The sequence below is a fragment of the Heterocephalus glaber genome, unplaced genomic scaffold, assembly GCF_053883595.1.
Source record: "Heterocephalus glaber isolate CG9 unplaced genomic scaffold, H.glaber_assembly_v1.0 deba00001472, whole genome shotgun sequence".
Lineage (NCBI taxonomy): Eukaryota > Metazoa > Chordata > Mammalia > Rodentia > Bathyergidae > Heterocephalus > Heterocephalus glaber.
This window is the reverse complement of record NW_028258315.1, coordinates 77515623-77537943: the sequence shown is the minus strand read 5'-3', so window position 1 is coordinate 77537943 and position 22321 is coordinate 77515623. Positions and strand designations below refer to the sequence as shown.

Here is a 22321-nt window from a genome sequence, read left to right as displayed (position 1 = left end):
GGACCCCAAAACCAAGCAGGGGTGGCAATTTTACTCTCAGACAAAGCAAATTTCAAGCTAAAGCTGATCAGAGGAGACAAAGTCACTCCATATTAGTTAAGGGAATACTCCAACATGAAGAAGTAACTCTGGTAAATATATATGCACTGAATACTGGAGCACCTATCTTCATAAAACAAATACTGCTGGACATAAAATATTTTATAAACACTAACACAATCTTAGTGGGTGACCTCAGTACCCCACTTTTGCAGAGATAGATCAACTAAACAAAAAATCAATGCAGAACTATCAGAGTTGAAATATACCTTTGATCATGTGAACTTAATAGATATTTACAGAATGTTCTACTGTACTACAAGAGTGTACACATTCTTCCTTGAACCACATAGAACTTTCTCCAAAATGTATCACATACTAGTCCACAAAGCCTGTTTAAATGAATATAAAAGAAACAAAGTCACTCCATATTTACTCTCAGACCATTGTTCAATGAAAGTAGAAATCAGTCACAGCAGATGCTACAGAAAATTTCAACACACTTTGAAACATAACACTTCTGAACACTCAATGAATCAGGGAAGAAATTAAACAATTTCTGGAAGCATATGACCGTGCCAGTACAACACAGCAGAGCCTATAGAACACAATGAGAGCAATCCTTCAAGGGAAGCTTATTGCAATCAATGCTCAAATTAGAAAAATAGAGTGAGCTCAAATAAATAGCCTAATGAGGAACCTCAAGGTACAGTACGTGAGAAACAACAATCCAAGCCCAAACCAAAATTAAGGAGGGAAATCATAAAGATCAGAGTGGAAATTAATGAAATGGAGACTAAAACAATACAAAGAATTAATGAATCAAAGACCTGCTTTTTTTTTAAGACAAACTCTTAGCCAAGCTAACCAAAAGAAAGAGGGAAATGACTCACATCAATGCAATTAGAAATGAAAAAGGCTAACTCACAACAGACACCATCGAAATCCAGAACTACTATGAAAAACTGTATTCCAGTAAATTGGAAAATCTTGAAGAAATTGTCAGATTCCTAGACTAATGCAAATTACCAGAACTAAACCAAAAAGACATACAAATTACAAACAATCCAATAAAAAGCAATGAAATTGAGGCAGTAATGAAAAACCCACAAACCACAAAAAGCATAGGACCTGATGGATTCACTGCTGAGTTCTACGAAACTTTCAAGGACATTATATCACTAATACTCCTCAAGCTCTTCAAAGAAATTGCAAGGGATGGAGTACTACCAAACTCATTTTCAGAAGCCAGCATCACTCTGATCCCAAAGCCAAAGAAAAAGAAACTGAAAAAGAAAATGACAAGCCAATCTCCTTAATGAACATAGAGGCAAAAATTCTCAATAAGATATTGACAAATAGAATGCAACATATCATTAAAAGGATCATACATCATGACCAAATTAGTTTTATCCCGAGGTCTTAAGAGTGATTCAACATATGCAAGTCAGTAAATACAATATGCCACGTAAACAGAAGCAAAGACCAAAAACCACATGATCATATGAATAGGTGCAGAAGAATCTTTTGATAAAATCTAACACCCTTTATGGTAGAAACTCTGAAGAAAGTAGGTATAAAACGTCCTTACCCGAATCTGATAAAAGCCCTTTATGACAAACCAATGACCAGTGTGGTGGATTAATTAATGGTCAACTTGGAACACCCAGATGAACTGAATCAGCGTGGTTGGAACGTGGAAGATCCACCTGAGGATTGTTGCCAGCCGCATAAAAAGAGAACTGGAGGCTAAAATCGTGGGCTGTTGATTTTCTTGGAGAAGTTCACTATGGATGGTTTTCCCGAAGTGAACTAGGCTGTTCTCTGGAGGAGGAGCTTGGGGCCTCGCTGTCACTGGGAATGGCTGTTGTTCTCCTCAGGGGAGCTCTGATCATCACCGTGAGCATCACTTCCTGGCTCCAGTGTGGATCCCTCACCCTGGTGACACAAATCCTTCACCCCACCAGCACAGGTTTTCTGGCTTCCACCACTGGCCTTTGGGCCTTCCCGGTGAAGATCTTCAATACGGACAAGCATGAGACATTGCCATGGGCTCTAAGGCCTCTGGCTGGACTCATAAAGGACATTGCCTTCGGCTAGCCTTCAGCTGAACTTGTGCAGAATATTGCCGTGGGATCCACGCCCTTGGCTGGATCCTTTGGGTCTCTAGTGCATGGCTAGATCTCTCGCATGCCTCTGCATTTGACTTTTTGGGTGACTATTATAAAATAATCATATAAATTGTGTGTCCTGTGTTACATCTATTTCCCTTGCAAACTCTGACTACAATAGCCAGCATCATATTAAATAGAGAAAAACTGAAAGCTTCCCTCTAAAGCTAGGAATTAAACAAGGATGCTAATTATCACCACTTCTCTTCAATGTGGTACCCAAAACATTAGCCAGAGCAATCAGGCAATAGAAAGAAATAAATGGAACTTGTATAGTAAAGGAAGAAGTCAAATTATCATTACTTGCAGATGACATGATTCTCTACATAGAAGACACAGAATTCCACCAAAAATCTCTTAGAAGAAATAACCCATTTCAGCAATGTAGCAGTTTAAAAAATCAACACACAGGGCTGGGGATTTAGCTCAGTAGTTCTGCCATGTGCCTCACAAGCACAAGTCCTGAGTTCAATCCCTGGTACAAAAAAAAAAAAAATCAACACAAAAAATTAATAGCATTCATGTATATCAATAATGAATTCAATAAGAAAGAAACTAGGAAAACAACACCATTCACAAAAACATCAAGAAAAATTAAATACTTAGAAATTAACCTAACCTAACCAAGGAAGTGAAAGAACTCTGCAACCAAAACTACAGTACTTGAAAAAGGAGATTGAAGAAGACATTAGAAAATGTCGCTTGTTCCTAAATAGGCAGAACTAATATTGTCAAAATGATCATACTCCCCAAACTGATCTACAGATTCAGTGCAACCCCAATAAAACAGCATTCTTCATAGTACTGGAGAACATAATCCTATAATTCATATGGATCCAGAAGAGACCCAAAATACCAAAAGAAATCCTGGACAACAAGAGCAAAAAGCAGGAAGCATCACAGTACCTAACTTCAAGTCATACTACGAAGCAACAGTGATAAAAAAAAAAATGCCATGGTATTGGCACAAAAAATAATATGGATCAGTGGAACAGAACAGAGGATATGAAAAATTTATAGACTCATTCAGCTATTTGATCTTTGACAAAGAGGCCAAAAACATATGTTGGAGGGAAGATACCCTATATTTAACAAATGTTGCTGGGAAAACTGGATATTTATATGCAGAAGATTGAAGCTGGATCCACAACTCTCACCATGTACTAAACAAATCAACAGAGATCAAAGCGCTAAACATTAAAACAGAAACAATGAGGATAAAATAGGTAAAACACGTGAAGTCATAGATATGGGCAAGAGCTATCTGAATAGAACTCTAATTGCACAAGAAACAAAATCAAGAATTGAGAAATGAGATACCACATTAATAACTTTCTGCACAACAAAAGAAACAGTACAGTGAAGAGACAACCTACAGAATGGGAAAAAATTTTGCCAGCTATTCCTCATTCTAATATCTAGAATACATGAATAACAAAAATTAGGCTGCCCAAAATAAAAGATCCTATCAAAACTTGGGCAAGTGAAATGAATATAACCTTCTCAGAAGAAAAAGTGACAATGACCAATAAATACATGGAAAATGTTCAATATCTCTGGCCATCAGAGAAATGTAAATTAAGGCAAACTGTTAGTTTATCTTGCCCCAGAAAGACTGCCAAACATCAAAAAATCAAATAACAACAAATGCTTCTAATGCTATGATGAAAAAGGAGTCCTCCTATATTTTTGGTAAGAATGCAAACTAGTGCAACCATTATGAAAATCAGTATGGAGATTTCTCAAAGAACTAAAATTAGAAGTGCTATTTGATGTAGCTATTCTCTTTCTAGGTATCTTTTCAAAAGAGCTACAGTCATTGTGTTACAATGATACATGCATACCAATGTTTATAGCAGGACAGCTGATAATAGCTATATCCTGAAAGCAGCCTGTATATCCACCAACAGATGAATGGATAAAGAAAATTTAGTGTCTAGAAATAATGGAATACTACTCAGCTATGAAGATGGATAAATTTGAGATATTCATAGGAAAATAGATATAACTAGAAAATATAATGTTAAGTGAAATAAATCAAACACATAAACTTAAATACCATATTGTAGCTTTTATTTGAGTAAGGCAAAGTACAAATAAAAAGCCAAATAAAGGGCTGATAGAAGGAAATGGGGATAGATCTTTTTCAAATGAGAAGAGTTCCAGGAGACCAAGGGTGAGGGGAGAAAGGATGGGGAAGGGGAAGTAAGAAAAAATTAAGATGTGTCATGTCCAGGTACAAATACTCACATGGAATGTAAACATTGTATGTTGCAAACAGGAACTAAAAATAACAATCATAATAATGATAAAAATGGGGAAAGGAGAGTTAAAGTCAGGGGGAATGAGGTGGATGGGGTGGGGAAAAGGAATAAAACAGAATCAAGATATATTATGTACATATACCAACTCCCCAAGGTCAAGATAAACTTCATATACTGCACACATGTAGTAATAAAATGAATAATTAAAGAAAAATAAACCACATTGCCAGCATAAAAAATTCATTGTCAACCTGTTTGTTTTCACTTGAGAATATTCCCTAAGAAAGAGACTTATAAAAATTATATACTTAGGTATTAACCCAACTAAAGTAGTGAACGACTTCTTTTTTTTTCCTGATAAATCTCTATTTATTGATACTACTGTCTTTTAACAAAAAAGTCTCGAAGTACATATGCCAGTTATTTATTATTTGCTTAGAGTATATGTGTGTCTGTAAGTGATAAATGATCATAATGTGGGCATAAATATATTTATCATAGATAGTTGGTGAAAATATGTAGTCTTTGGTTATTATTTATACATTGTCCACCTTGCCTGTGAGATGCGAGATAACTGGGTCACAGACTCTCCAATTATGGAACTTTTTAAAATTTTTTTTTCTTCTGGAGAATTACATGGAAAGAACTGAAGAATTCCATGACTAAAGATGCTTGGGTAGGGTCACCAGTAGGCAGCGCTCAGAATCATCTGCAGTATGAGGAAGGACAATATCTGGGAAAATAGCTATAGGTTTTAATTCTAGCAAAAGACCTCCTCTCTTCCTCAATTCAGTAGTGAACGACTTCTACAGCGAACATTATATTACGCTTAAAAGGAAAATTGAGGAAGGCACCAGAAAATGGAAATATATCCCATGTTTCTGGATAGGCAAACTAATATAATCAAAATGGTAATACTTTCAAAACTGATATACAGATTTAATGCAGTCCGAATCAAAATACCAATGTTATTTCTCACAGAGCTAGAGAAAACAATTCTAAAATTTATATGGAATCAGAAGAGACCCAGAATAGTAAAAGCAATCCTGGGTAATAAAAGCAAAGCACGTGGCATCACGATCCCAGATTTGAAGTTATACCATAAAGCTACAGTGATTAAAATAGCATGGTACTGACACAAAAAGAGGCATATGGATCAATGGAACAGAATAGAAGAAGCAGAAACAACTCCAGGAACATACAGCTATTTGATCTTTGACAAAGGAGTAAAAAACATACACTGGAGGAAAGAGAGCCTCTTTAATAAATGGTGCTGGGAATATTGGATATTCACATGCAGAAGATGGAGTCTAGACCCACATACAGTACCTCACCACGTACTAAACTAAAATCCAAATGGGTCAAAGATCTAACTGTTAAAACAGAAGCAATCTCCTGGAAGATAAAATAGTTACAACTTTTGAAGCTATAGGTGTAGACAAGAACTTTCTGAACAAAACCCTAGTGGCACAAGAAATAATACCAAGAATTTAATTAGTTGATTAAAAAGCTTCTGCACAGCAAATGAAAACAACACTGAGATTTCACCTCACTCCAGAAAGAATGGCTGCTATCATAAAATCAACCAATAACAAATGCTGGCAGGGCTGTGGGGAAGGAGGAACCCTGCTCCACTGCTGGTGGGAGTGTAGACTGGTGCAACCACTGTGGAAATCAGTATGGAGATACCTCAAAGAACTAGGACTGGAAGTCCCATTTGACCCAGCTATTCCCCTCCTGGGTATCTTCCCCAAAGAATTAAAAGAATCACACCACAGTGATATATGTGCACCCATGTTCATAGCAGCACAGTTTGTAATAGGTAAAACTTGGAAACAGCCCAAATGCCCATCAACTGGAGACTGGATAAAGAAAATGTGTTTTTTTAATAAAATGGAGTACTACTCAGCCATCAAAAACAAGAAATTAGAGACATTTATAGCTAAGTGGATGCACATTGAGGCCATACTCTTAAGTGAAATAAATAGGACACACATGTGTAAATACCGAATAGTTTCTCTAGTGTGAGAAACTGAAAGTATAAATAAGGACTAAAAGGTATAATAGATAATGTGAAATAGGAAGAAAGGGGGCAAAGGGGAAGGGGAATTGGGAGGGGTAGGGGAAAGGAAAGAAGGGAATGGAATTAATATGAGAAAATGAAAAAAAGGAAACAAAGTCTTTGTAAATAGGGAGGGATGGAGGGGTTGAAGGGAGGGCAGGGGAAGGGGGAAAAATAAGAACCAAGAGAGTATGTAAAGGTGCATATCTCCAATAATGAATGTCATTATATTGTACACCTAAAATGTACCCATAAAAGGATATACCAAAAAAAAAAAGCTTCTGCACAGCAAAATGAACAGAGTGAAGAGACAACCTACAGAATGGGAAAATTTTTTTTGCCAGCTATTCCAAGGACAGAGGACTACCAATAAGAAAATATAAAGAGCTCAAAGAAATTTAGTCTTCAAAATAAAAGATTCAATCAAAAAATGAGCAACTGAAATGAGTAGACACTTCTCAGAAGTACAAACAGCCAGTAAATACATGAAAAATGATGTACAGCACTGGCCACCAAAAATATAAATTAAACCTACACTGATACCATCTTGCCCCAGAAAGAGTGGCTATTATAAAAAAATCTAATAATAACAAATTCTGGTGAGGATGTAAGGATAAAGGGACTCTTCTAATTGATGGTGGGAATATGAAGTAGTATGGCCACTATGGAAATCAGTGTGGAGATTCCTCAAAAAACTAAAACTAGAAATTCCATTTGACCCAGCTATCCCCCCTATAGATATCTTCCTAAAAGAGTTAAAATCATCACATTACAGGGATACATGCATATCCATGTTTATAAAAGCACAATTTATAATAGCTAGATCTTGGAAGGAGCAGTGTATATGTCCATCAACAGGCGAATGGACAAGGAAAATATGGTATTTATATACAATGGAGTACTATGCTGCCATAAAGAAGGATAAACTTGAGGCATTCATAGGTAAGTGGATGCAACTTGAGAACATAATGTTAAGTGAAGTAAATCAGACACACAAGCTCAAATATCACATGGTTTCTCTTATATTTAAAACACAAAATATTTATAAATATACAAGTGAAGCATGAAATAGAAGAGAGATAAATAGGAAGTAGGGAGTTCATGTACTTCCCCAAAGTACATATTGTGTTGTTTCAAAAATATTTTAGGATATTTGTAATTTGTTTCCTTTATACTACTAGTTTATCTTAGATTGTAGAAAAGAAAGTTTTGTGTTATCTGTTTCTTTGTGAAAAGAGAAGACTTTGTAAGTCTCTTTGGTTTATGTCTTGTACTCTGACAAGTACTTTGAAGATCATGATACATGGTGTATTAACTATTGTTATTCTCCTATTATTTTGTTTTGAAATTTTGTTTTTTAATACAATAAAAAAAGAGCGATTCCAGACATTCAAGACATTTTCATTTCATCACTTAAGTTCCTCCAACTCTCACCAAGAGAAACAGTGAAAGTTCTGCAAAAAGTAGCCTTAAACTGAATCACATTAAAATCTGTTATATTCCTGTAACTTTTCTAGACTGGCAGTCAGTACAACAGCATCTTATTTATCAGGCAATGATACAAGGAGGAAAAATTGGGGGTGAGCTCCTGACTACATTGGTAGAAGTTTGAAGGCAGAAGAGCCTGGAAGTGTGAAGAGTAAGAGTCAAACCCTAGCCCTCAAAGTGACACATGTCATTAGCATTGGTGTGGATTTAGACAATTGTCCTGAATATAGACAGTGGTTTATTTCAATCTTATCTTGTAGAAAATTGACACACAAATTTTTGTACTTTTTTCAAGGAATTTGTTCAGGAATTGAGAATATATATATATATATATATATATATATATATATATATATATGAGAGAATATTATAAATGACTTTCAGTCTCACATCATAGCTATCCAAAGAAGAAATGATAAAATCTACAGGTGACAATTTTATTTCTGTCTAAATAATTCATTTTTAAAAGATTCTAAATAAAGAAGGAAAATAACTAAAGAAAGCCAACAGAGTCTTTGACAGTAAGTGGAAACCAGTGATTGGAAGCATTTGTTATATTATATTCTACAAAGGGCTCTAAAAATTTTATTTAGTCATTTATTTTTGGCTGCTTTCTGAGATCTTCATCCCTTCAGAGCTGCTGAGGAAAACACAAATGTCAACAATGGCACTGAATTACTGTTCAGAACTGGAGGAAGAAGTTTGGAAAAGAGAGCTCTGTTTTTAGAAAACTAAATTATTCAAATTACCATATTCTTATTTCAAATTTTAGGAAAGAATCCTCTCATAATCTGTGCTCTGGTTTTGTTTTCTCCTGATAATAAAATATGACTTCAAAAGAAAATATAATTTGAACACACCATTGAAAGCTTCTCTTTTTTATTCTTGTATGTATTAATTATTTCCTCTTTGGAGTTTGTAAGTCAGAATCCTGGCAGGAAACAAGAACACTTTCATTGAAGAGATTAATGAAAGGACTGTTTATAGACTTGTGGGTAGGGTTAAAGGAAATAAGGAAGAATATGGAGCACTAAGGTACTAGCAACAGCTATGAATTGCCTCTTGGCCTCACTGACCCATTGGAGGAAGCAGTGAGCGGGGTCTCCATGAGGCAAGAGCTGTGGAAGCAGGTTTGGTCAGTAGGAGCTGCAATCTTTTTTTTTTTTTTTTTCACCCGGCACCGGGAATTGAACTCAGGACCTAGAGTTTGCAAGGCAGGAACAGCGCCACTGAGCTAAATCCCCAGCCTTCTTCTCTCTCCGTCCTTTGCAATGCCGTGGCAGCCGGACAGGTGCACTATGGTGCTGCCACCTGCTGGTGACCTCGACACCTGCCACTTTTTTCAATTTAGGAGTGGGCATAGGTTCTTTCTGCTATTAATCTGTAGATTGGCTTTCTGTCCTACTTTCTTTTCTTAATTGTTCTATGGCCTTTGATACCCCTGAAGCTTTAATTTCCCCAATTTAAGAAGCTAAACATAGTTTCTGTTTCCCTTTTGATCATGATAGATGTTTGACAGCTTTAATTGCTACTTTGAGTAGCATCATATCTTTTGTTACATTACCTATGTGATACGAATCCTACCATCCTTTCAGTTATTGCTGGTACAGATTTATATCTGCCAATCCTACTGTATTCTTTTATTTAAATGCTTTATTAATTTAAATATTTATTGGTTGCTTTGTCTTTTCAATTTAGGTAATCATTGCTGGACAAATGCATATACCTTTTGTTTCTTTTTCTTTGCATATACTGCAGAAAAGACTTTAGGTCCTATGTTTAGTGGTAGTGATGGTAGTGCTTTATAAAATCATAATTTGAATTGAAATGAATATACAGATATTCCATTTTCCTCTAATATTTGGTAGTTTTTTCAGATATATAGATGTTTACAAATTTAGGAATTACCACTTTGTTTCTAATTTTCTGCGCTATTTTAATAAAAAATTAGTTGTGAGCCTTTACTATTGCTATTTTTCAGATCTATTGAAATGATCATTCATTTTTCTCCTTTAATTCCTTAATGTGATATGCTGCAAAGATTTACTAATATCAAAAGTTTTTTCATGATTTCATAAGCTTATTAATGATTATTTTATTTTATAACTGTTTTATTACATTGTCTGGAAGGGTTTTGATCTGTCAACTATGGATTTAATTTTAAATTGAATCCATAAAGGGTATTTAATTATTTTTTGTTTGTGTTTCATCTTATTAAATTTTTCAAAAAATTATCTTGTAGTTTTGTTAATTTTCTCAGTTGTTTCTGTGTTCTGTTTTTAAAAAATTACTTCACTTATCTCTAGTTTCTTTGGATTTGTTTTGTTGCTTTTCCCCCCAATCTTCATTATTCATATTTTAACATTTAAAATTTTCTGTTGTATGATTTTAAAGCTATAAATTTTGATACCACTTGATTTATGGCCTAAAATTTTTGATGAAATGCTTTCACTTTTACATCCCAGTGTTTTCAGCTCTCCTTTGAAAATTATTCCTTTGGTTGAGGGGTTACTTAGTATTGTTACTTAGTGTTCGTACACATGAAGCTTCTAAATTTATTATTTTGTTATTGATTTCTGTTTTCCCCTAATGTCCAGAGAATATAACAGGCATGATACTGTTTTTTAATCTATTGAGATTATGAAACTCTATGAAGCTTTTGTGAGCACTCATAATTCAAAGAAATGTGTCTATTGGGTGTCAAAATTCATGTAGATATGTATATAGTGCTGATATTTTAATGTTTTCCCATTTTTGCTATGCTTTATTTGGCTCTGAGAGGGATCTATTGAAATCTTCAATTTCAATTGTTAGATATCTTTTTTACTTCATTTTTTCTCAGTTGTGTCTGTATTTTTTGAATCTACAGTGTTCAGAGTATATCATCATGATTCTTCTATCTTTCAATATACTTTTCATTTTTTAGTATATATTTTTTCTCTAACTTTTTATGGTTTAATTTCTAATTTTATGATATTAGCACTATTTGGGCTAGTGTCTGATTCACTTGCTAGTTTATTTATCTTGATTGCATAAAGCTACTCTCCTATGATTATTTGAAAGGTTTTGGAAGTTTGTCTTTTATATGTAAATTTTTACCCCATCTGGGATTGATTTTCATGTGTTGAATGAAATAAGGATCCAATCTTAGTTATCTTTAGCTGTTTTTCTCCATAGAGTCAACATCTGTGTTTTCCCCACCTACCTGAAATGTCAGCTTTGTTGTATGATTAGTTTCCATATACGTGTGGTGCTGGTCTGGGATCTTCTCAGATCTATTTCACTATCTTTACATCTCATGTCCTGGGCTTATTACTCATTTTATAACAAGTCTTACTGTCACACAGAGCAAATTCTCTCAAGTATTCTTGTTGGATATCTTCGTTCTTTCTCTGCCTTATAAATTTTAGAAAAAAGTTTTTCAAATTACAGAAAACTGTTCTTCCTCCTCTTGTTCCTTCTCCTCCCCCTGCTCCTCCCCCCCCCTCCTCCCTCTCCTCCTCCTCCTCCTCCTCCTCCTCCTCTACCTATTCCTTCTTAAGAATGCTTTGAACTAGTTTATTGATTATTTTGGGTCTTTTTTCATAAAGATGGCCATTCTCCCTATTTACTGTGATCTTTTAAAAATGATATTCACTACAGTTTTGCAATCCTCAACATAACAGGGATTCACCTAGAGCATGGGATGCTGTCTGTTCCTGCCATCACTGCCGGGTGCTCTGTAGGCTGAGGTGATAGACACATGACAAAAGGGAGCCCCCATCTGCAGTGCTGCCAGCCTCCTACTCTCATAGCTCTCTGTTTCTGGTGACTAGAGGCAAATGCCACCACTGTGGTTTAGGTAATGTCTGCCCCCTGAAGTTTCATATGCTGGATGCTTGGTGCCCAGTTGAGGTGGTAGGACTTTTAAGAGATGAGATGTAGGGGAAGGTAAGAAGGTGGTGGGAGCAGTACCCTCACCACTGGATTAATGCTGTCTCGAGGGGTCAGTTAGGTCTTGTATGACTGAATTAGTTCCTCTAAGAAATGAGTTGTTCTAAAGCAAGTCTGCTTTCTAGGCTCACTCTGTCTGGCTTCCTCTCCCACTGTGTGATGCTCTCCTCCATGATGCCCTTGCCAAAAGCCAATGCCAGCATCATGTTCTTGGACAGCCAAAACTGTGAATTAAATAAACATGTTTTCTCTATAAAGTACCCAGCCTCAGGTATTTTTTATAGCAACATGTGGAATACCTCTTTTCCCTGTTCTGCTATGTTCTGGCAGTTATAGTTTCGTGTGATTATAAAGATTCTATGGGAACATTCCTTTGGAAACTCAGAAAGGCAGAATTGGGCAGGAAAATGTCACTCATTGTTCTTATTGTTCCCAGTCCTGTGGGGGAAAATGGAAAGAGGATGAAATATCCTTCTCTGCCTTTGCATTCTTTTAAACAAAAAGGGGTACTGAGCCACATGGCAGGGACAGCAGTCGGTCCCCATCTGGTTTTCCTCTATCTGGTGTCATCAGCCTTATCATTATAAACTCCTTCCAAATGCTGCTCTTAGATAAGTTACATGACTTTTAAGCATTGTTATAAGCATTTTCTAAAACTCTGAACTTCAGAGGTATTTTAGTTGAAAGGCAGAGAGGCTAGTTCAACACCCTTTAAAATGGAAACACCCAACGTTACCAGTTTTCACATTAAATAAATTTACGGCTTTTGGCCACACACACAAACACACATATCCACCAAATATTGGGTGTTGAAATTGGAATTTTCATATGTGTTTAAATAAGATCCATATTTTCATTTATGAATATTTTTCCCTTTTTATGGGCATGTCATCAAATCCATAAAACTCTAGAGGCAAAATAAATGAAGAGATGCGTGCCAAATCACATATGATGTTGAAACCAGTTCAGATCTTTTAAGACTTCACTATTTCTATTTCTCATATTTATCCCAGGACTATAATAGTTTCATGAAATGCTTTCCAGAGGGTCAAATATTTTATTTTTATTGACAACCATTCTTTGTAATTAATTATATTTGATGTAATGTGATAATCTAATGCTAAATTAATATTTATATAGTTTTCCAGTGCTAATAAATAATTCATACAAATACATCCTATTTTTTTGGTACTGGGGATTGAAAATATATCCTATTTTTTATATTCTGAAGATTGAAACTAAGTTCTAAACTGAAATAAAATTTACCCTTAGGGCCAGAGCTCATCTTTATAAGTTCTTGTAACAGAGTCTTGTCTTCTTATAAAGAATTTATAATATAGAACTTTAAGTGCATAAAGGAGCTAGGTGGTATTACTTAACTTTGAGTGAATACTAAAAACTTTCTAACCTTCAGGTTTCTAATATAGAAACTGTAAACTATGATAATACCTACTTTATAGGGCTCATTTGACATTTATAAGACTTAAATAACATAGTTCTTAACATAATGATTATTACTAAAAGTTGGCTACTGCTAAGTACTATTGACCATTTTATTTTATTTTATTTTATTTTATTTTGATTTTATGAGACCAGGTCTTGCTATGTAGTTCAAGCTGGCCTTGAAGTCACTATGTAGCCCAATCTGCCCTTGAACTCACAGTGATCCTCCTGCTTCAGCCTCCTGAGTGCCGGGATTACAGGTGTGCACCACAACGCCTGGCTATTATCCTTATTTATTATACCAAAGACTAAATAATATTTTATTCTGGTTATATGTCTTCTAGGACACTATTTTCTAAATCATATGATATTACATACTAATAATATATGTATGCACTGTGTCCAATAAGTGAGAAAAAATAGCCAAACAACTCATTTTGCCTAGTGAGAGTCTTGGAAAGGACTTAGAAAATCAAAATATGCCTGTTTGAGGGGTCTGAGGTAATGGTGTGATAGTGTTATTTTTTCTATATTGAGAATGGAAGTACAGGCAGATTTTTAGAAATGTGGCAGTCAATAGCCTTGGCTTACTATTTTCTGTCCTAAGCTAATTAGCATCACTCAGTGTAGGCTCTTGTTAAACATGAAAAAATTTTGTCCTTCCAGGAATTTCAAAACTTTGAGTTCTATCTCAAATATAAAATGGAAGAATCATTACAATAAAGATATTTTTCTGCTATCTCAGTGGGTCTGCTGCACAGAGAGGCAGCAGATGCTGCTCCCACACATGTGCACCCTGTGTTTTGGGAGAAAGGTGGAGGGAGGCCCTGGTGCAAGCAATTGAAGAGTCTGCATCCAAACATGCACACCCCAGCTATGCGCAACTGCATCTACCTCTTTTCATTGGAAGTTGGTTTAATTGAACACAGTCTTCATTTGATTATGCCTCATAGGGGTCTTACCTTTACTCTTAAGTGGTTTATTAAATTCTGCCTGCTGACCACATACTCTCTTGTTCTAATAGCTATTGCTGTTTAACAATCTACTTCAAAACTTAATGGCTTAAAGCAATAATTATTTTCTTTTTCATGATTATATGGGTCAGGAATTTAGCCAAGATTTGGAGAAGCAATTCTTAACTAGAGGTTCTCAATGGTATTCAGATAGCAATCGATTTGTTCAAGAAATGTCTGAGGCTCCCCAGAATGTCTGCAAGGTAGGCTCAGCTGGGCCTTATCTTTCTCCATGTTGCACACATTCACTCCATGTGGTCTTTACAGCAGGGTGTACACATTTTTTGCATAGCTGAGGCGCAATCCCAGAATAACTATTCCAAGAGAACAAGGTGGAAACTACACGGGTCCTTTTGACCTAGCCCCTGAAGCGATGCAGGACCACCTGAACCTGATTCTATTCATAAGAAGTGACTTATATAGCTGGCCTAGATTTAAGAAGGTTGATGAACATAAAATATGTGTAAATACTTCAGCCATGGTTCATTGGAGGGCTATCTTTAGAGATCAGCTTTTCTTAGAGGAGTCTAGATAAAAACAACTTTCAATTTTTCATAATTCCAGTGATGTTTTTGTGACCTTTATAATTTGGAACCTAGAAAACTCCCTGATTAACCTACTCCTAATTAGCTCTGCTGATGCCAACATCCAGTGTTGTTCTGTGGAGTTCTCTACCATCTTCTTTGTGGGAATTTGGTTAACCAGCATTAGTTTCAAGACCCTGATTATCATACATGAATTGATTAAGGAATCTAAGTTTGTAACACTGAGATTCAGATCAGGGACTGCAATCCCTACCCAATAAAGATCTACCTGGAATACTCCATTGTCCAATTTCATTATTATAGAAAATTTGAACCATATTTAATATACAATTTCCTTCCAGTTTTATAAGCCATTGAAATTCTGTCTTAAATAATTATTGTGCAAGATCTGCTGATTCCACTGTCTGATGCTGTTTTATGGAAATAGCTCTCATTCTGTTCTCCCTGCTTCTGTCTTCCTCCTTGTAGTCTGATTTATTTTAAATCCTTTAAAAACCTAACACAGACCATGGGACTTCTGATTAGAGCCCTTCAGTGACTGTCCTTCTTACTTAGTAAAATACAGCATTCTTCTGATGACTTATGAAGCCCCACATAATCCAGCCTTTTCTTTTTCTCTCTCCTCATACATTCATTCATTCATTCAGCAAATATTGGCTTAGTGTTTGCTGTGTACTAGGCACTGTCTGATGTGCAGAGGACACAGCAGTAACCTAAGCAGAAAGAAGTAGCTGTTCTTATGGAGTTCCGCCCTTGCTCACTCTGGTCCACGGGCGTTGGCCCTTTGCTGGTCCTGGAACATGGCAAGCATGCTCTCCTTACAGGGCCTTTGCATTTTCTGTGCTCTCTTCCTGGGAGTGCTCTTCTTCCAGGTACCCACACAGCTTGTTCCCTTACTTCATTTAGTTCTGTATGTTCAAATATCATCTCCAGAGTCTATTACTTGACTCCCTTATACAAAATAGAGGCCATGACTATTCCACTCCCCCTGTCCTCTTACTAATATTTACCAGCATCTGATAAACTTTATATTAAATTGCTTGCTTGTTCCTTTCTATCTGTTTCTTCTAGAGGGGAAGCACTTTGAGGGCAGGGCCTATCTGTGTTATTTAGGATTATAGCCTAGTCTGAATCAGTTAGGCTTTCAAAGAGTTTTGGATCCAGTGATATAAGATCTTATAACAAAAACCCAGACAGCTCCTTAGTGATTTTAAGTCCTTTACTTATATGTATTTTTAAATTTGGACTGTTCAACAGTGCAGACTAGATTGCTGGTTCCTTCTCCCAAGGTTAAGTATATTATAATCTATATTTATCACAGTAGCATAAGGAGAAAGGCAACAGAAACACTACTCTGTGATGCTACTAAATCATGAAATGCCTCCTTTGAACTTCACTTAAGGAAAAAAAAATATATGGAAGAAGGATCTTGAATCATCTTTCTTAAATTTTTCATATTTTCATATTCATGCATTACACTCCTAATTTATTCTGTTCAGCAGTGAAGCAACAAATGTTGGTTTACTTTAATTAAAAAGCTACTCAAATTAAACCAACATCATTTAAAGCTATATTGCATTTAAGATAACATCATGTATCAAGTAGTATTTAAAACTATGTATATATATACATATAATGGAGAACTGGATAGAATTTTTAAAATTTGTCATTTTTGATGCCCAAATTGTTCAAAGTAGGCATAAAATATCACTTATTTGTTATCCAGAAATTTAGATAATGTCTTGATATGCCATCTTGCTTATGTGGGCAGATTAATTTCAATCTTTTCCACCCACAGCTTTCAAGTTGCATAGGATTTCAAGCTGCTTAAACAGAGCTAACTCCTAAAAGAAGAAAATGTAATAGTTAATGCTGAGGTTCTTCCTGTATTTATAACACAATATAAGATAAATTACAATCATTAACCATGAAAAATATTAATATGATTAATAATCTAATAGAAAGTACAGCAAAGGAAGGCTGCAGGACTCATTCTGCACACTGCCTATTTTTGTTCAGCCTAAGATCTAGGAATGGTTTTTACATTCTCAAATTATTGAAAAAAAGATCCCATGAAAACTATTTCAGGATATGGGCAAATTACATGAAATCCAGACTTCACTGTCTATAAGTAAAGTGTTATTGGCATACAGCCACAAGTCTTTATTTACAGTGTATATAATCATTTATGGTCGCTTTTACTTTAAGACTGAGCAGAATTGTTGCAAGAGTGATTGTATGGCCAACAAAGACTAAAAAGCAAAATTTTTTGGATCTTTTCAGAAAAATATTTTCTAGCTCTGATTCAATACATTGTTCCCAAAACTTTCTCACCAAACCATGTGCATCAGAATTAACTGAGGAAAACAGTTAAGAGCAAATTCTCTTTCCTCCAGACTTTTTAATTCAGTGGTTTGTAGAGCAGCTTCAGGGCTCAGCCTCTGGATCTATAAAGATTTAAGGGGAGTGTGTCCTTCCGTAGGTGTGGACACACTGACTTATTATATGTGGAGTACTTCATGTTATCCTAGTCATTTAGTTTGAGTACTGTATTGCTTCCTTGTTCTTCACATCTCATTCCTTTTGTGTACAGAATGACAGCAAACACTTTTCTCAGGATTTATTTTGTTCACATCCTTATAGTCTTTTGGCTACACTTTTATGTTAAGTGGTAATTTAAATAAATGAATACAATTTTAAAAAGACAAGATTCACAAAATGATGTTGCAAATATTACTTGCCATGTAAAACAGATTAGGTACCAATAGTAATAAATAAAACTATCACTAGTTTCCCTTTGATTTAAACATGAAGTAAAGATGATGCTTAGTCAGGAGCTGTGCCAGGAAAAGGAGATTCGGCTTATTTATTGACCGAGACAGGGAAATTTGTTTATACGGAAGTGATGATATTAATCCACATGGTTTTCATGTGTCCATGATGTGTCACATCTAGGTAAGGGTTTTTACCTTAACCATGTAAAACAAGTTAGATATGCTCTTGGATACCTAGAAACGCTCATTTGATTTCTTTTTTCACCTCTCTTTTGTCCTTTTTAATATTGCTATGATATATTTATTATGTGAAAATGTTTTTACTTTATAATATTGTTATTTTCTTCAGGGATTAGTTATCAAAAGCTTAATTTTCAAATGTTTTTATATGGCCATATAAACAATAAATAAAAGTCAAATAACTAAATATATTTTACATGACTTTTTTTTGCGTACCAGGGGTTGAACTTGAGACCTTGTGCTTACAAGGCAGGCAGTGGAACCACTGAGCTAAATCCCCAGCCCTACATGACTTTTTAAAGGAGAAAAACTGAATACTAACTCTATTGATGCCTTATTTTAATATAGAGCTAGGAGAATACTCTTTCCGTTTTTTTAAATTCGCTTTCTGTTTAGACAAGATATTTCTAATTGGAATTTTTTTTGAGATAACTGTAGATTCATAGGAAGTTATCAGAAATAATAGTGTGATCCCATATCCCTTTTCCTAGTTTCCCCTAATAGAAATGTTTTACAAAACTATAGTATAATATCGTATATGAGCGCGAGCGGCGGGGCTCTCGGGTCTTTTTTAGCGCCATCTGCTCGTGGTGCCGCCTGCTGGTCCTCCTGCCGCCGTCGCCCCGTAGTCACTCCCTGCGCAGCTCCCGCCGCCGCCTGACTCCCAGAACTAGCCGCTGACATTTGCAGTTCTTACAACATGGCAGACATTGACAACAAAGAACAGTCTGAGCTTGATAGAGATTTGGATGATGCTGAAGAAGTAGAAGAAGAAGAAACTGGTGAAGCAACAAAAATCAAAGCGCGTCAGCTGACTGTTCAGATGATGCAAAATCCTCAGATTCTTGCAGCCCTTCAAGAAAGACTTGATGGTCTGGTAGACACACCAACAGGATACATTGAAAGCTTGCCTAGGGTACTTAAAAGAAGAGTGAATGCTCTCAAAAGCCTTCAAGTTAATTGTGCACAGATAGAAGCCAAATTCTATGAGGAAGTTCATGATCTTGAAAGGAAGTATACTGTTCTCCACCAGCCTCTATTTGATAAGCAATTTGAGATCATTAATGCAATTTATGAACCTACAGAAGAAGAATGTGAGTGGAAACCAGATGAGGAAGAAGTTTCGGAGGAGCTGAAAGAAAAGGCCAAGATTGAAGATGAAAAAAAAGATGAAGAAAAAGAAGATCCTAAAGGAATTCCTGAATTTTGGTTGACTATTTTTAAGAATGTTGACTTGCTCAGTGACATGGTCCAGGAACATGATGAACCTATTCTGAAGCATTTGAAGGACAAATTAAACTTAAGTTCTCACATGCTGGCCAGCCTATGAGTTTTATCTTAGAATTTCACTTTGAACCCAATGAATATTTCACAAATGAAGTGTTGACAAAGACGTACAGGATGAGATCTGAACCAGATGATTCTGATCCCTTTTCATTTGATGGACCAGAAATTATGGGCTGTACAGGGTGCCAAATAGATTGGAAAAAGGGAAAGAATGTCACTTTGAAAACCATTAAAAAGAAGCAGAAACATAAGGGATGTGAGACAGTTTGTACTGTGACTAAAACAAGTTTCCAATGATTCTTTCTTTAATTTTTTTGCTTCGCCTGAAGTTCCTGAGAGTGGAGATCTGGATGATGATGCCGAAGCTATCCTAGCTGCAGACTTTGAAATTGATCGCTTTTTACGTGAGCGTATAATTCCAAGATCAGTGTTGTACTTCACTGGAGAAGCTATTGAAGATGATGATGATGGTTATGATGAAGAAGGTGAAGAAGCGGATGAGGAAGGGGAAGAAGAAGATCAGGAAAATGATCCAGACTATGACCCAAAGAAGAAGCAAAACCCAGCAGAGTGCAAGAGGCAGCAAAGCAGGATGGTCTACCTTCTGCTTTCCTGGAAAGGATGACTTTACATCATTTGATGAGCATATTTCACGTTTTTTTGGTTGTTTGTTTGCTTATTTTTGTTGTTTGCTGTCTAGAATAAAAATGTTAAATGCAAAAAAACCAAAACTATAGTATAATATCATAACCAGGATACTGACATCGAAACAATCTTCCTGTCTTATTCATATTTCTCAGCTTGTAATCCTTTGGGTGCCTGTGTGGCTAGTCCTATACAATTTTGTCACATGTAAAATGACTTCTGTTCTTTTATTGTTTTTTAAATTAATATTTTCCTGATATAGTTTTTCATATTTTACTTTCAACTCTATGTGGAATCTGAAATGAGTTTCTTATAAACAGTGTATAATTTTGTCTTTTAAATTTTATTTCCATTCAATAATCTCTGCTTTTTAACTAGTATACTTAAATCATTTACATTTTGTGTAATTTTTGATCTGTTACTAATTGAGTCTGCTACTGTCTTTATTCATTTTTTTCTTCTGGTTTCCATTCCCACATTCTCTTTTCTTTCCTTCTTCTTATAGGTTACTTGAGCATTTTTAGAGTTCTATTTTGTTTTATTTATAGTGCTTTTGAGTGTATTTCTTCATATAGTTTTCACAGTGGTTGCTGAGTTTTACACTATATCCACATGACTTATGGAAGTGTACTGGTATCAACATTTTATCATTTTAAGTATAAAATCTCAATTTACTTTACCTTCTTTACTTTTAAATATCATTGTATTGAATCAAATAGTTTATACATCTATTGTATGTAGACTTGGTATGTACCTTATATGTGTTCTTCCTGTAGTTCATTCTTCCTTACAGATATCCCAAATTTATTACGTTGTTTCTGTTTGCAGAACTTTTAGTCTTTAAGGGTGGGCCTGCTAGCCACAAAACATTTTTCTTTCATCTGGAATGTCTTTGTTTTGCCCTAGCTCCTAAAGGATAGTTTTGTCAATGTACTATGTTGAATAGTATGGATGTATCCAGAAGATACATCCTGGATATTGTGGATTATTCAATGCCAGTTACCTTATAAGAAAGAATAAAGCTGGGTGTGGTGGTACAAACCTGTTATCCTCACACTCTGGAGGGCTGATGATGCAGGAGGTTCCAAAGTATTAGCAAGATGTCTCAAAAAGGGCAGCAGGGTAGGGGATGGAGCTCAGTGTGGAGGCCTGGGTTTCAGAGAGAGAGAGAGAGAGAGAGAGAGGAGGAGAGGGGGAGAGAAGAAGGAGGAGGAGAAGAAGGAGAAGGAGGAGGAGTGGGGAGAGGAGGAGGAGGAGGAGAAGAAGGAGAAGGAGGAGGAGTGGGGAGAGGAGGAGGAGGAAGAGGAGGAGGAAGAACAGGAGGAGGAGGAGCAAGAGGAGCAGGAGGGGTACTACCATTCCTGCCTAGCTTCCCTTTCTTTGAAATATTCTTCTAGCTTCTCCTTCTGTAAATTTGGATGACATAAATGTTGGACCTTTTCTTATTGCTCTACTGATTCCTAAGTTTCTTCTCATAGTTTTGCTTTTCTCTCTATTCTCAAATTGTTCAATCTCATTTTTCTGTCCTTAGATGTACTGGTTCTATCTTCTGTCATCTTCACTTCACTATTAAGCCCCCCTAATGATTTTCTTAAATTTTGTTATTGGATTTTTCTGTTCTATAACTTCTGCTTGGTACTGTTTAACTTTTCTTTCTTTGCTGAAACTTTCCATTTTTTCCTTCAAGAACATTTATGGTGAAGGCATTTTTGTAACAATTGATTTGAAATCCTTGCCACATAATTCTAATATCCAATTATCTCAGTTGGCTTTTCTTCTCATTCAAGTTGTAATTTTCTTGGTTCTTGGTATGATAGGTGACCTTTTTTATTATATCCTGGGCATCTTGTCTATTATGTTAAGAGATTCTGAGTCCTATTTTAATCTCTTAGGCTAGCATGCACTCATTGTGTTTAGAGTTATCCTGTAGATCTTAGCATATTTTAGCAGTCTGTATTCTAATGATAGTTTAATTTTTAAACTCTTTTTGATGTTATTTTGGCTAGCTTGGGTTTGTCTGGTGCCACTGGGACTCCCATGTATCCTTACTAGTAGTGCCTAAGGAATAAAAGGGCTTCTCTATATTGAGCCACTAGCTGGCTCTGTGTGTGTGTGATGGTTAAATTAATCATCAGAGTGATAGGCTCAAAACCAACCAGGGGATTAATACAGCACACCTCTGGGTATGTCTGGGTGGATCATGGAGGTGTGACCTTTTCCTTTTTCTCTGGTATTCTTCCTGTGTGCTTTGCTTCCCAACTGCCATAAAGTGAGCAGTTGTTCCACCATGCCTGTCCACTATGATGTTTTTGCCTTGGGGCCAGATGACCATGACCTGAACCCTGCTAAACTATGAGCCATGTTAAACCTCTTCTCCTTTATGTCAGGTATTTTGTTCAGCAAGGGGGAAACTGACC

General features: G+C 35.8%; 1 long non-coding RNA gene and 1 pseudogene across 2 annotated transcripts in view; both read left to right on the top strand.

Moving 5' to 3' along the window:
- The window catches only part of LOC110344500 (uncharacterized), a 92508-nt gene that overhangs the window by 44882 nt on the left and 25305 nt on the right, over positions 1–22321 (top strand). The window lies entirely within an intron of this gene.
- On the top strand, positions 18507–20243 carry LOC101703184 (nucleosome assembly protein 1-like 1 pseudogene; annotated as a pseudogene).